The sequence below is a fragment of the Pteronotus mesoamericanus genome, unplaced genomic scaffold, assembly GCF_021234165.1.
Source record: "Pteronotus mesoamericanus isolate MK-2021 breed Mesoamerican mustached bat unplaced genomic scaffold, CSHL_Meso_final scaffold_54, whole genome shotgun sequence".
NCBI lineage: Eukaryota > Metazoa > Chordata > Mammalia > Chiroptera > Mormoopidae > Pteronotus > Pteronotus mesoamericanus.
This window is the reverse complement of record NW_026555321.1, coordinates 49,815,473-49,830,136: the sequence shown is the minus strand read 5'-3', so window position 1 is coordinate 49,830,136 and position 14,664 is coordinate 49,815,473. Positions and strand designations below refer to the sequence as shown.

Below are 14,664 nucleotides of genomic sequence, written 5' to 3'. Positions count from 1 at the left end.
AGGAGTAGACATTAGTGATCGTCATACTACATTGTGACCAATACTGAAGTGTACGCTTAAAGTGATAAAAATGGCAAATTTTATGTTATACCTATTTTACCACAATTTTTAAAATACTTTTAAAAAGCACACTTTGAAGTGCCATTATACAACCACTAAAAAAGCTGAAATGAACAAGACTGACAGAACCAACTAAAGGTAAGCATGTGGAGCAACCACAACTCTCATATTTTGCTGGCAGAATTTAAAACAATCACTTTCAAAGGGGGTTAGCTAAGTTTTTATTTGATCCAGAAATTACACCCCTAGGTATGTGTTCAAAAGCAATGACAATATATGTTCATAAGATCGGTCCATGAATGTTACACCAGCTTTGATCACAACAGTTAGTGCCCATGAACAGGAGAAAGGCTGTAGAGATTGTGGCATATTCACACAGTGGACTACTAGGAATAAAATGGAAAGAACTACTGATACCCACTATAGCAGGGATGATTCTCATACACATTGCGTCAAGCAAAAAAAGCCAGACACAAAAAGAGTTTATACAGTATGATTCTATTTATATAAAGTTTTAAGAAAAGGCAAACTACCTGAGTGGGCAGACTGATTGGGAGGGGACACCAGAGCATGTTCTGGGGACGTGGAAATCTTCAATGTCAAAATAGGGGTGTGGATTGCATGACTATATTCATTCTTCAAAATGATACATCTATGATATGTGATTCAATGTGTAAATATTTTATCTACAAATATAATCATAAAAAGTATAACAGTAATCAAGGTGAAGCATGGGCGGAGATATAGATGATAAAATGGCAGAATATTGATAACTGTTGAAGCTCAGTGGTGGGTACTTTGGGGTGCATTATACTATTGTTTACCTTATTTATGTTTTAATTTTTTCTTCAAAAAATAAGTGTACAAGTAAAGCATGACCACATTCTCATTATTAAAATTCATATACAGAAGCCTGGAACTTAAAGGTCAAAGTGAGCTTCCTACCTTCAGTTAACGGAAGTTAATTGACATTAATAGTTTGGGATATCGGTTCTCATTTATCAATATATTTAGTTTTAGCCTTTTTTTAAAAAATTAGACATTAGTTAGTACACATATAAGACCAAAATTTGTTTTTTCCCCTAAACAATGTTTTATAGATATTTCCATGTTGATTAATATAGTTGTCATTTCTGACCATTGCATAGTATCTCACAATATTTAACTATCCCTTGATGATTTATTTCTAATTTTTCCCCATAAAACACTATTTTTTGTTTCACTAATCACTTATAATACACATGAGATTCTAGTATAGCATACAGGTTATAAATATATAATTTCTGAACACACCAAATAACATGGAAGGCTAAAGCCCAATATTAAACATTCATTAGCATAATTATTCTTAAAAATGTTAACATTCGGGAATATCAGAGCAAAAAGAAATCCCCTTAGGTATCTTCATAACTTAAGAAATCCATCAAATTGAAAATGAGAAAGTTCCACTGGCTTTCATATGTCAAGTGAGTGATTTTTTTTTTAAGATTTTATTTATTTTTTAGAGAGAGGGGAAGGGAGGGTGAAAGAGAGGGAGAGAGACATCAATGTGTGGTTGCCACTTGTGCACCCCCTGCCGGGGACCTGACCCACAGCCCAGGCATGTGCCCTGACTGGGAACTGAACCGGCGACCCTCTGGTTTGTAGGCCAGCACTCAATCCACTGAGCCACACCAGCCAGGGCTCAAGTGAGTGACTCTAAACACCGTTCAATATTAACTGACTCCTAGCAAATGTTCAATACTTGCATCAGACACATCTCCATAGGTCTATAAACACTACTTATGCAGAGAAATTATGGTATCCAGAACAACCATCCTATACCTGAATTAGCAGAATATAAATATGAGGTCACAAGTAGCTACAACTTGTGCCCTAGCAAAAAAAAGAAAAAGAAAAAAAAGAAATTATTTTTGGTATTTGAGGTCCTTCAGAAATAAAATTAGAAACATATATGAAGTTTTCCATTTATTTAGGGAAGTTTAAAAAAAAAAGTACCTTTTTATTTCAATTACAGTTGACACAAAATTAGTTTCAGGTGTACAACCTAGTGGTTAGACATTTTATAACTTACTAAGTGAGCACTCCAATACATCTAATACCCATCTGACAGCATACAGTTACTGTAATATTACTATGTTCCCTACGCAGTACTTCATATCCCCATGACTATTTTGTAACTACCAGCGTGCACTATTCTTAATCCCATCACCTTTTTCACCCAGCCCTCCAACCCACTACCATCTGGCAACCGTGAAATGCTCTCTTTATCTATGAGTCTGGAAAAAAAAAAAATCTCTATATAAATATACACACATACACATACAGACACACACGTATACACTGATCCTCTCAGTGGTTCATTTATTTTCACTGGCTTCTTTGTTTTTTAACTCTTTCAATTCAGTTTTTCTAAAGAACAAAATAAATGAACGAACAAAACAGATTCAGATACTGAGAACAGACTGACATTTTATTGGCTTCTTTAAGGAACTATGGGTTGCCCCACAATTCTTATGATAACTACTCAACAGTTAGGACGATTTTTGCTAATGAAACCTGAAATTGTCCTTTTATGGATAAGAAGCCAATGAAGAAGTTCATTTTCAGTTCTTCAGAGTCATTTCCAATATGTGAAGCAGTGCTGACTGAAGCCTTCCAAGGAAACAGCCCGAGTAACAGAGGGGAGTGCTGGAGACTCAGAAATGTTAAAACCAGAATTCCTGTCGAGATGTTAGAACTGTGGCACAGGGTCAGGAAACAGATGTTTTCAGTTGGAATCTGCATGCAAACTTTAATCCCTTACAAAATATAATGAGGTTATTCTTAAGATTTTCATCTGCAGCTGAGAATGACATTAACATGCATAGTTCAGTTGTTATTTCCACCTACAACTCCTTCTCCCCTCCACCCCCAATCCCTACTGGCACATTTAGCTCTTTACTCAGAAAGCAAAAAATAAGAGTGAGGAAAAATGAGTAACCAACCCCTCAGAAGTCCTACAATAGAAAGCAGACTATGTTACTTATTTTTCTATCAATTGCTCTTGTAAATTAAGGCACATGCTTAATTTTCAGGTTTTCCCCATTTCTGGTTTTTCAGTAATGAAAAAGCCCTAATTGATGGTTTCCCAAACTCTAAAAATAAAAATAAAATTAATTAAATTTAGAAGAGTAACCAAGAATAAACATCTCGCCTAAAATTCAAATCATTTGTAGAGATACATCCTTTGAGCATTTATGCAAAATTACAACTTGAAAGAATCATGAAAAATAAAAATAGGTTTGTATAGTGGTTAGACCACATGAATAGTTCACCTGTTTCCCCACTCCCTCGCACATACTTACCTTTCTCTCTCAGCACCACTCCAACCTCCCCACAAAATCCATTGGTAGGAAAAACATATTAGAAAGTAGCCCCACCCTGGCCAGTGTGGCTCAGTTGGTTGGAGTGTCATCCTGTATACCAAAAGGTTGTGGGTTCGATACCCAGTCAGGACACATATGTAGGTAGTAGGTTCGATCCCTGGTCTGGAGGTGTACAAGAGGCAGCCAATTGAGGTTTCTCTCTCTCTCTCTTTCTCTCTCTCTCTCTCTCTCTATTTCTCTCTCCCCCCCTCCCCGCCCCGTCCTCCTCACACAGTAAATAACAGTAATACTAGTTTATGCCTATTAATCAATTAGGAAAGAAAGGAAACAAACTTTAGCATCTGATACAGATTTTAAAAGATAATGGGAAAAATATTTACTAATAAATGGGGGAACAAGAAATTAAGCCAGATTATCTTAGTCAGTGTTGCTGCACTACCCAAGCAAACCTCATGTCTCAGTGGCACCTCACACACTGGCTTTCCCACTCAAGCACACGTCAGCCTTGGGTTGGCGTGGCTGCCCTCATGCGGTGACCTGTGCTCCAATCTCTAGACCCAATTAGAAGGAAAAGGCTTAATCTGAGACATGCCATTCTCAAGACAAAAGGCAGAAGAAAGTATTGACAGAGATTTGTAAGCACTCTTCAAGCTCTGTTCAGAACTAGAATGCTGTCACTTCTGCATATACTCCACTTGCCACACGTCACAAGGCCAAGCCTGACCATGGACCAGGGAGGAACTGCAAATGATTTAACAGGAGTCAGGGAAGTACAACCGATCCTCTCACAGTAAAAGAAGCAAGAAGATGAGAGCTATAATATCATTTATACCATACATCTTACAACTTCCATGCCTATTGCTTTTCTCCTCGTTGTTCCTAAGTCTAGGCAAAAGCATACATCCACAACCATTAAGGGAATGAAGAAAAGAAAGGCCAGGCCTGACAATGATCCCAGGAAGATGACAACATGAACTCATCCTTCTTTACCTCCACTATCATTCTTTAATCTGTCTTATGCAACACACACAGGCCTAGAGCCTGCAGACAGCTCATGGAATTGAGGACCTGGCCTCTGTGGAGTGTAGAGGAGGGAAATGGGGTCTGTGAGGTTTTAATCTTTCTGGAAGCTGGGCAAAGGCCTCAAGACCAGCTTCTTGGCACCCTGGAAAAAAAAGACTTTAAATTAATCGTTCCAGAAAAAGCCTGGACTGTGGAGATCAGATGACCCTTGGGTGGGGGGCTTCTTTCTCTGAACCATTAGACACCAGGACCAGAACTGTGCCCTAAGGAGCTAATAAGGAAATTATGACAACACAGAAGGGGGCTGGGCACCCAAAGAGACAGTGATCAGTCAGGACTAAAGGAGAAAACTCACCGTCAGAGCTGCTTGAAGACAGAGAGGTCATATGGGTCAGGAAAATAACAAGGGAACTTAGGGAGATTTAACTACAACAGAAAGATGTCTTACTGGATCTGAAAATATGATTTTCCAAATAAACCATACAGTAGATAACTGAAGGAAAGAATGGGTTGTGGCAAAGGTCCAAATCTGTGGTCTGTAAGATCAAATGGAAAAAATAGCTCAAAGCAGCAAAACAGAACCATGACAGAAAAGATGAGAGACTTGGAGGGCATGATAGCAGATAACAGACTATGGAAAGAAAGCTGGTAGCCAAACACTACACCTAGCACCTGGCAGGAAAAATAAAATGGATGGAAACACACGAAATGTACTACTCACATACCGCAGGCAGCAAACTAACCTATGAAAGAATTCTGACTAGAGAACAAATTAGAACAGAGACTCTCTTGGAAAGAATGGAAGAGATAATCAAGAAATAAACTTTGTATTTGCATTTGCTTCACCTCCATATATAGTTTCATGTCTTGTATCAATTCCACTCACTCTACAAGTATAAGAAATAAAAACAAATGCTGCCAATTCAATAGTAAATCTAATTCTAACCATTAGGAGGCATTTCTTAACACATTGCATACCGTTCACGAGTTTTCTCGTTTTTCATGCGCCGTTATGGACTTTAGATGTCAACACACTGTCTTGTCTACATCGAATGAAGCGATCGCATTGGTGGAAACCGTGCAGGTCAATCTCCAAAAAACTATATCATTGCACGAACCCATAAAGCATTGCAGTTACATTGTATTTTGGTCATTCGACCCTGGCGTATGTCTTAGAGATTTCTATGCGGTATGCAATGTATTAATTTCATAAGTGCTAAAATGTAAAAAAAAAAAAAAATGCTTTTAGAATCATGAAATATGACAGTTTTATATACAGTTTAAATGAATAATGAGTAACTATCTGGCAACATGTAATAAATTCTAAGTCAGAACTCTTGAAACAAAACAGAGGTACAGCAAAGCAATATCTAGTAAGAGTTGAACAGTATTAAATTGTCTCAGGAAAATCTAGGCGATCAGAGAGAGCTAAAGATAGGAGGAGTAAAAAGAATCCTGAAGTTCTCAGCTGGACTTGAGAAAGGTAGAAGGGGAAGGAAGTAATGTATTGCAAAGTTCTCACCTTGCTGAATAGGGTAGGAGGAGGAGGTAGAAAAATGAACCAATCATAGCCAAGTTGAGTTGCTAAGGAAAAATCACTATCTCATTTTCAAATAATGGTAAATACATATTCCTAATTAAAAGTACAGGGAAAGGAAAGGTAATCATTAATGGAACGGAAAGCTCTAGTAGAGTTTCCAAAGTAAATGCATTAAAAAAAAATCCAAAATAACTTGATCAAACCAGAAAAAATTAGAAAAGTGATAAGAAACCACAAGTAAAAATATATAACAAAGTTAAAAGAAAAATTATTTATACAACCGTTTGTGAAAAATCAAATTATTCCATTAAAAGACCTAGATAAATTCTGTTTAAAAGAAATATTCTGTTTAAAATAAAATTATGTGAAATGCTTAAAAGAATAAGCACAGAAATTAGGATTTTTTTTAAAGAGAAATTAAAAGCCACGATGAAGAAGATATATTATAAACCCAACTCAACCACACAGCAGTTCAATGAATTAGACACTGAAACTAGATAGGGATGTCTGCTATCAGAAGTATTTATCAACATCCCTCAAAGGTTCTCATAAACACAGTAAGACAAGAAAATGAAATAAACAGGCATAAATAGTAGGAAAGGAAGGTAGGAAGGAGAATGAAACGGAACCCTTTTAATCCTCACGTAATGACTTTTGCCTTAGAAAACCCAACAGTTTCCAGTAAAACTGTTCTAGATTAAATCAGAAAATTGAGTAATGTGGCTGGTTGCAGAAAAATTTGAAAATCAATACCTTTTAAACACATCCTATCAATTAATAAGTTCCAAAAAATTAAATTGTGGGCAGGGGGTTGAGTCAGTTCACAACAGGAACAAAAACTAGAAAATACCTAGAAATAAATTCAACAAGAGGGAGCATATGACCTATAATATATAAACAAAACTATAAAACTATATCTAAAGACATCAAAGAAGGTCTGAAAAAAATGTAGAAACTATACTACATTATTCTCAGTTCTCCCAAGCTTAATATATACATTTCATACTCTTTCAGCTATAAAGTTGTCCTTTTAAAAATAGCATATTTTTTTTTATTGAATTTATTTAGGTGACATTGGTTAATAAAATTATGTAGGTTTCAGGTGTACCATTCTATAATACATCCTCTGCATATTCTATTGCGCGCTCACCACCCCAAGTCAGTCCCCTTCCATCACCACTTACCCTCCCTTTACCCTCTTCTGCTGTCCTCCCCCAACCCCCTTCCCTCTGGCAATCACCAACTTGTCGTCTGCGTCCTTGAGTCTTTCCTTTTTCTTCTTTGCTTAATCCCTTCACCGTTCTCACCGAGACCCCACCCACCTCTCCTCTGACAGTTGTCAGTTTCTTCTCTGTATCAAAAATAAATGTACAAAATAAAAATAGCATATTGATCTTAACACTTCCATAGAAGAAAAATGCCCATTTTCAAGAATATTTTGAAAAACATGAGCAAGGGTGGTAGGGGGAGGAGCAGAATTTAGGTTAATATATCAGAATATACTATAAAGTTTCTTTAATAAAATCAAGTCATTATTAGTCTAAAAGTAGATTAAACTATATATGGGAATTTAATTTATAAAATGTTGGGGAAAGGTGCTAGCATAATATACTAAAGGCAGCCGGAAGAAAACAGGGCCCATCTTAATTCAGGCACAAAAAATAAAAACTACACTGATTAAATGGGAAAAAAAACTATTTTGATTAAGAACTCTCCAAAAAAGTAAGACAACTTAAGTACATTCACTATACAGATAAAGGAGGCCTTAACTCCAAAAGCTATAAATGAGAAGGCAGGCATATTTTTATGTAGAAAACCACATAAAAAATTAAAAATGTCTACAGCAAACGATGGAAAAGCAAAAGAATAGATAATTGCATTGGGGGAAATATTTCCAACACAGAGGGCAGAGACTGAAAATTTATAAACACAAAGAGCTATTACAGACTGACAAGATCACTACGGGGTAGGGGATGGCAAAGGACAGAAAAGGGGCAAATTCACAGATGAGCAATTCCCAGCGATCAGTGATACCAAGAAATAAACACAAGACACTCATATTCAGGGAAATGCAAATTGAACTATGAAGGAGGTTATTGTTTAACATCAATCAGAATGGCAAAACTGATTAAGACCTGTTATACTGTTTCAGGCAGTAAGGGAAGAAAAGGGTCCTCTCAGACAAGCTGGAGGATGTGTGAATTGCTAGGGTGTTTTTTTTGGTTTTTTGGTTTTTTTGGTTTGCTTTTTGTTTTTGTAAAGTTTTTTAAAATTTTTTTTATTATTCAAATACATTTCTCCATTTTCCTGCCACCACTTTCCCCTGCCTCACCCACCCCACCTCCGACCCTCAATCCTTCCCCACTTTGGCTTTGTCTATGGGTCCTTTATACGTTTTCCTTGATTTGACCCATCCCCTTCTTTCCCCTGTTACTCTCATCCCTCCTTCCCTCTCGGTACTGCCGTCGGTTTTTTTTCTTTCAATGTTGCTATTTTTCTTGGTTGTTTGTTTTGTTGATTAGGTTCCACTTATAGGTGAGATCAAATGGTATTTGTCTTTCACTCCCTGGCTTATTTTGCTTAGCATAATGCTCTCCAGATCCATCCATGCTGTTGTGAAGCGTAGTAGCCCCTTCTTTCTTTCTGCTGCATAGTATTCCATTGTGTAAATGGACCACAGTTTTTTGATCCACTCATTTATTGATGGGCGCTTAGGTTGCTTGGCTACTGCAAATTGTGTGGCTATGAGCATTGGGGTGCATAGGTTCTTTTGAACTGGTGATTTGGGATTCTTATGGTCTAATCCCAGCAGTGCAATGGCTGGGTCAAAAGGCACTTCCATTTTTAGCTTTTTGAGGAAATTCCAAACTGTTTTCCACAGTGGCTGCACCAGTCTGCATTCCCACCAACAGTGTACTAGGGTTCCCTTTTCTCCACAACCTCACCAGCACTTGTTGTTTGTTGATTTGTTCATGATGGCTATTCTGACTGGTGTCAAGTGGTATCTCATTGTGGTTTTAATTTGTATTTTTTCTGAAGGCTAGTGATGATGAGCATACTTTCATATGTCTCTGGGCCCTGAGTGTGTCCACCTTGGAGAAGTGCCTGTTCAGATCCTTTGCCCAGTTTTTAATTGGACTGTTTGTCTTCCAGGAGTGGAGTCGTGTGAGTTCTTTATATATTTTAGAGATCAAACCCTTGTGTGAAGTATCCTCTAGGACTTTTATGGTGTCCCAACATGTATTTTTATAGCTCTTGAGTTTATTTTTGTGTATGGTGTAAGTTGGTGGTTGAATTTTTTTTTTCTTTTTTTTTTTTGCATGTAACTGTCCAGATCTCCCAATACCATTTGCTGAATAGACTATTTTTACTCCATTTTATGCTCCTGCCTGCTTTGTTGAATATTAACTGACCATAGAGACATGGGTTTATTTCTGGGCTCTCTATTCTGTTCCATTGATCTATGTGTCTGTTCTCATGCCAGTACCAGACTGTTTTCTTTTACACTGGCCTTATAATATAGTTGGATGTCAGGTACTGTGATCCCTCCTACTTTGTTCTTCTTTCTCAAAATTGCTGAGGCTATTCAGGGTCGTTTATGGTTCCATAAATTTTTGAAATGTTTGTTCCAGATCTGTGAAATACGTTATTTCTATTTTAATAGGGATTGTGTTGAATCTATAAATTGCTTTGGGTAGTATGGACATTTTGATGACGTTAATCCTTCCAATCCATGAACATGGTATACGCTTCCATTTATCTGTGTCTTCCTTAATTTCTTTCTTCAGTGTTGTATAGTTTTCTTAACACGGGTCTTTTACCTCCTTGTTTAAGTTTATTCCTAGGTACTTCATTTTTCTTGTTCCTATAGGAAATGGGCTTTTTCCTCTGATTTATGCTTCTGCTATTTCATTGTTGGTGTACAAAAATGCCTTCGATTTCTGAATATTGACTTTGTATCCCACTGCTTTGCCAAATTCACTTATTAGGTTGAATAGTTTTTTGGTGGAGTCTATGGGGTTTTCTATGTACATTATCATGTCATCTGCAAACAATGACAGTTTTACTTCCTTCTTTCCAATTTGGATGCCTTTTATTTCTTTTTCTTGTCTGATCGCTGTGGCTAGGACTTCCAACACTATGTTGAATAGAGGCGGTGAAAGCGGACATCCTTGTCTTGCTCCCGATCTTAGTGGGAAAGCTTTTAGTTTTTGCCTGTTGAGTATGATGTTGGCTGTAGGTTTTTCATATATGGCCTTTATTGTGTTGATCTATGCTCCCTTTACTCCCACTCTGATAAGTGTTTTTATCATAAATGGATGCTGTACCTTATCAAATCCTTTTTCTGCATCTATTGATATCATGTGGTTTGTCTTTCCTTTTGTTTATGTGATGTATTACGTTTATTGATGTGCAAATATAGAACCATCCTTGCATCCCTGGGATGAATTCCACTTGATTGTGGTGGATGATCTTTTTAATGTGTTGCTGGATGCATTTTGCCAATATTTTGTTGAGGATTTTAGCATCTATGTTCATAAGTGATATTGGCCAGTAATTTTCTTTGTTGTGTCTTTATCTGGTTTGGGGATTAGGGTGATGCTATCCTCATAAAAAGAGTTTGGAAGTCCTCCCTCTTTTGGGATTTTTTGGAATAGTCTGAGAAGGACAGGGGTCTTCCCTAAATGTTTTATAAAATTCTCCTGTGAAACCATCCGGTTCATTGCTTTTGTGTGCTGGGAGTTTTTTGATTACTGCTTCAATTTCACCAGCTGCTATCAGTCTGTTCAAGCTTTCTGCTTCTTCTTCATTCAGTGTTGGAAGGTTATATTTTTCTACAAATTTGTCCATTTCATTGAGGTTTTCAAATTTCTGGGCATATAAATGTTCATAGTACTTTCTTACAATCCTTTGTATTTCTGGGGTATCAGCTGTAATTTCTCCTCTTTCATTTCTGATACATTATTTATTTGGGTCCTCTCCCTTTCTTTCTTAGTGAGTCTGCTTAAAGGCTTGTGATTTTGTTTATCTTTTCAGAGAACCATCTCCTGGATTTGTTGCTAGTTTTTTTAGAAATGTTTTAATCTATAAACATTTATTTATAAAACATATCTTTAGATATAGTAAACTCACTCAGAAGTACATCCACCCAAAATAAAGCATGTCTAAACAGAGATGTTTACTACAACACTGTTCACAGTGGCTAACACCTAGAAGCAAAGTACACTAATGTCATTACTAGGGAAATAATTGGACTAATAATTTGTACCACAGAATAGTAAACAGTGATTTAAAAGAATGAATTAGAACTATAACAACTGACATGAAGAACTTCTATAGGTATTAAGAGAGAGAAAAACAAAATATTAAAAATATGCATTGTATAAGCCATCTTTTATTAAAGCATAAAACCACTGTATTGGATATAATTTTGATAGTATGGGAGCAAATATAAAAGGATACATATTAAGTTATAAGTATGGGTTATTAAGAGTTGAGGGAGGAACGGAAGTTGAGTAAAAATAAGAGGGGAAAAAACAAAAACATATCAGGTATGATATAATCATCCTTAGGCATTTTTAACACAGACACAGACATACACACACACATAACTTTATAACACACATATATGTTAAAAATTATATATATATGTAACTTTAAAAGAGTGCAAAAACTAGAGAGATATACCAAGACAGAATTTTAGAAAGTCTGAGATATTAGAGAAACAGTATCGAATTTTATCCTGTGCCACCTTGGAGCCCCAGTGCCTGTCACAAATGCTGAGCACATTACAACCATCAAAAAAATACTTACAGCATAAGAAAAAAGAAAAGGCAGTGAGGGTGGAATATAACCAGGGCTTCTTGGAGAAATGGCTATTTCCAGTATTAGGGTAGGAAATATACAAGATGAGCCTGGAGCATCTTGTAGTAACAAAAGTGAGAAAAATCTTAATTTAAAAAATAATCAAAATCAAAACCCAATACTCACATTAATAGGCTTATGTCAAAGGAACACAGGAGCCAACTGAAAGGATACCAAATGGCCCAAACTGGAACACTTCAGGCAACAAAATAAAGTAATATTGGATTATAACCCAAAGTATAAAATAAACATCCAGGAATCATACTAATACAATAAATGATAGAAAAAAGAGTAAATTAGAAAGGACAAATCTATAGAGAAGAATTACAAATAATTCACGCAGTTAAACTGCCCTCAAGCAGGGGGAGCGTGACTCCCACTCCGTCAGTGGGGGCTGCACAGCGTGCCTGCCTTCCAAAGAGGACACTGTGGGAAGGGGGAGAGAGTAACTTTGTGGTGGAGGAAACTGACAAGCACTGACTTGGCCAAGTGATCAAGGTCAAGGCCATGTTGGTACTATGTACCCTAACATTAGCCTAGTTATGGGAAAAAAATATTAGACAAATCCCTATGAAAGGTATTCTGCACCCTACACCTGCAGGAGTTGACCAGAACTCCTAAAATGTCAGTCATCAAAAGCAAAGAAAGTATGAGAAACTGTCATAACCTAGAAAAGTGTGCAGAGACATGTCAACTAAATGTAATGTGATATCCTAGATGGGATCCCTGAAGAGAAATAAGACATTAAATAAAAACTAAGGAAATCTGAATAAAATATAGACTTTAGTTAATAACAATGTATTGATATTGGTTCATTAACTGTAACAAATATATTAGTAATGGGAAACGGAGGGCAGGATATCTGGTAACTCTGTATTATGTTGGCAATAACTGTGTAAAGCTAAAACTGTTCTAAAAAAACTAAAGTTTAGTAAAAAAAAATAACAGGCAGAAACTCAAGTAAGTTTTTTTAATCCCTGGAGAGGAACTATAACATGGGCACAATTTGGGAATGATAAAAATGTCTAATTCCAACTCTGTAATTACAAGGTCTGTCCAGAAAGTACATAGCTATGGAATATGAAAAACAGATACTCGCTGAAGAAGATACAAGAAACACTGTACATAGGACAATGACGCCTTAGTCCCCTTCAAAGTAGGCACCTTGGGACCTCACACAGTTCTCCTAATTGCCATCAGTTGCCCCCTTGTATTTTCCTGAATCTCTCCTAGGTCTGAAATCTCTTCCAAACTTTCAAAGGTAATTTTAGTTTTGGGAAAAGCCAGGTGTCACAGGGCGCCAAATCTGAGCTGTAGGGGACTAAATTAACTGGGTGATTTGCCCAAAAACTCTGCACAAGACGTGATACATGAGTGATCAAGCTGTCGTGATGAAGCTGCCAACCACCAATTGCCCATAGCTACAGACTTCTGAGTCATCTAAATAGTTTCTGTGGAAGAATGTTCAAGCTTAACACAAAAGCTGATGCAGATTCATTGCTCTACCTGCTCAATCATTTTGAATGTGACACAGCCACACAGGACACATGTTCACTCAACAGCATCTACTGACCCCACTGACTAGTACAGTGAAGTCATCAATTGTTCATGCATGCGTATTCCTGTCCACCCTCCTTGGTTGCCAGGTTACATCGATGTTGTGCAAACTGTTCTCGTTATGTTAACAATGGCTGGACTTCTCTGGACAGACCTTGATATACTAAAAATCAATCACTGAGTTGTACACTTAAAACAGATAAATATAATGATACACAAATTATATCTTGATAAAGTTTATAATAAAAAGTATCCCTGTGGAAAAAGAAGAAAGGTGCTTATAATTTTATTTGCACTTTGGAGTACAATCATGACTGGAAAAAATATACGTTTTCTAATCACAAATAATAAAGATGAAGCCTCTCAAGTACATTAAAATCCATTAGCCTGGAAATCACCACTTCATTGGCCTGTGGAAAATATCCCTAAATGAGAAGCACGTTTTTTATTTTTAAGATTTTATTTTTTTCAAAGAGACGGGGAAAAGAAGGAAAGAGGGAAACATCAATGTGTGGTTGCCTCTCGCATGCCCGCTACTGGAGACCTGGCCCCACAACCCTGGCACGTCCCCTGACTGGGAATCAAACAAGCAACCCTTTGGTTTGCAGGCCGGCACTCAATCCACTGAGCCACACCAGCCAGGAAGAATTTTTGTATTATCCACCCCCACCCCGCCCCGCCAGAAAACAATGGACTAGTTTATTATAAGGAGGAATGGAGGGAAATAGAAAACATAGAAACTCAGGAAGTTGCAGGGTTGGGAACAACAAATGCTTCTCATCCTCAATAGATAAGCTATAAAACTGAGGAGCCCTTAAACAAAAAATGTACTTAGAACTAGACCTTTAGGCAAGGAACAACACAAGAATATTCCTGTTACATCCATAATGAAAATCTGAATGGATTTAGGTGTCACCAGTAAAGCCTTTCAAATTGGATAAAATACTCAGAAAGAAGAGAATAAAAGTATTAGTCTCTGTAATAGTTTCCTCGGACTTCCATGGCAAAGTACCACAGTCTAGGTGGTTTAAACAACAAATATTAATTTTCTCACACTTCTAGAGGCTACAAGTCCAAGATCAAGGTATTGGCAGTGTTGGTTTCATTCTGGAGCCTCTGTTCTGGGCTTTCAGATGGACTATCTTCCCCCTGTGTCTTCACAGGTTCTTTCTATGTTTACATCCTAATTTCCTCTTCTTATAAGGACACCAATTGTATTATTTTTCATATGAACAATTATAAACCTTATTT

General features: G+C 36.9%; 1 protein-coding gene across 6 annotated transcripts in view; it reads right to left on the bottom strand.

Moving 5' to 3' along the window:
• SLC25A26 (solute carrier family 25 member 26) overlaps positions 1 to 14,664 on the bottom strand; it is a 159,194-nt gene that overhangs the window by 39,201 nt on the left and 105,329 nt on the right. The gene's annotated exons all lie outside the window — the stretch shown is intronic.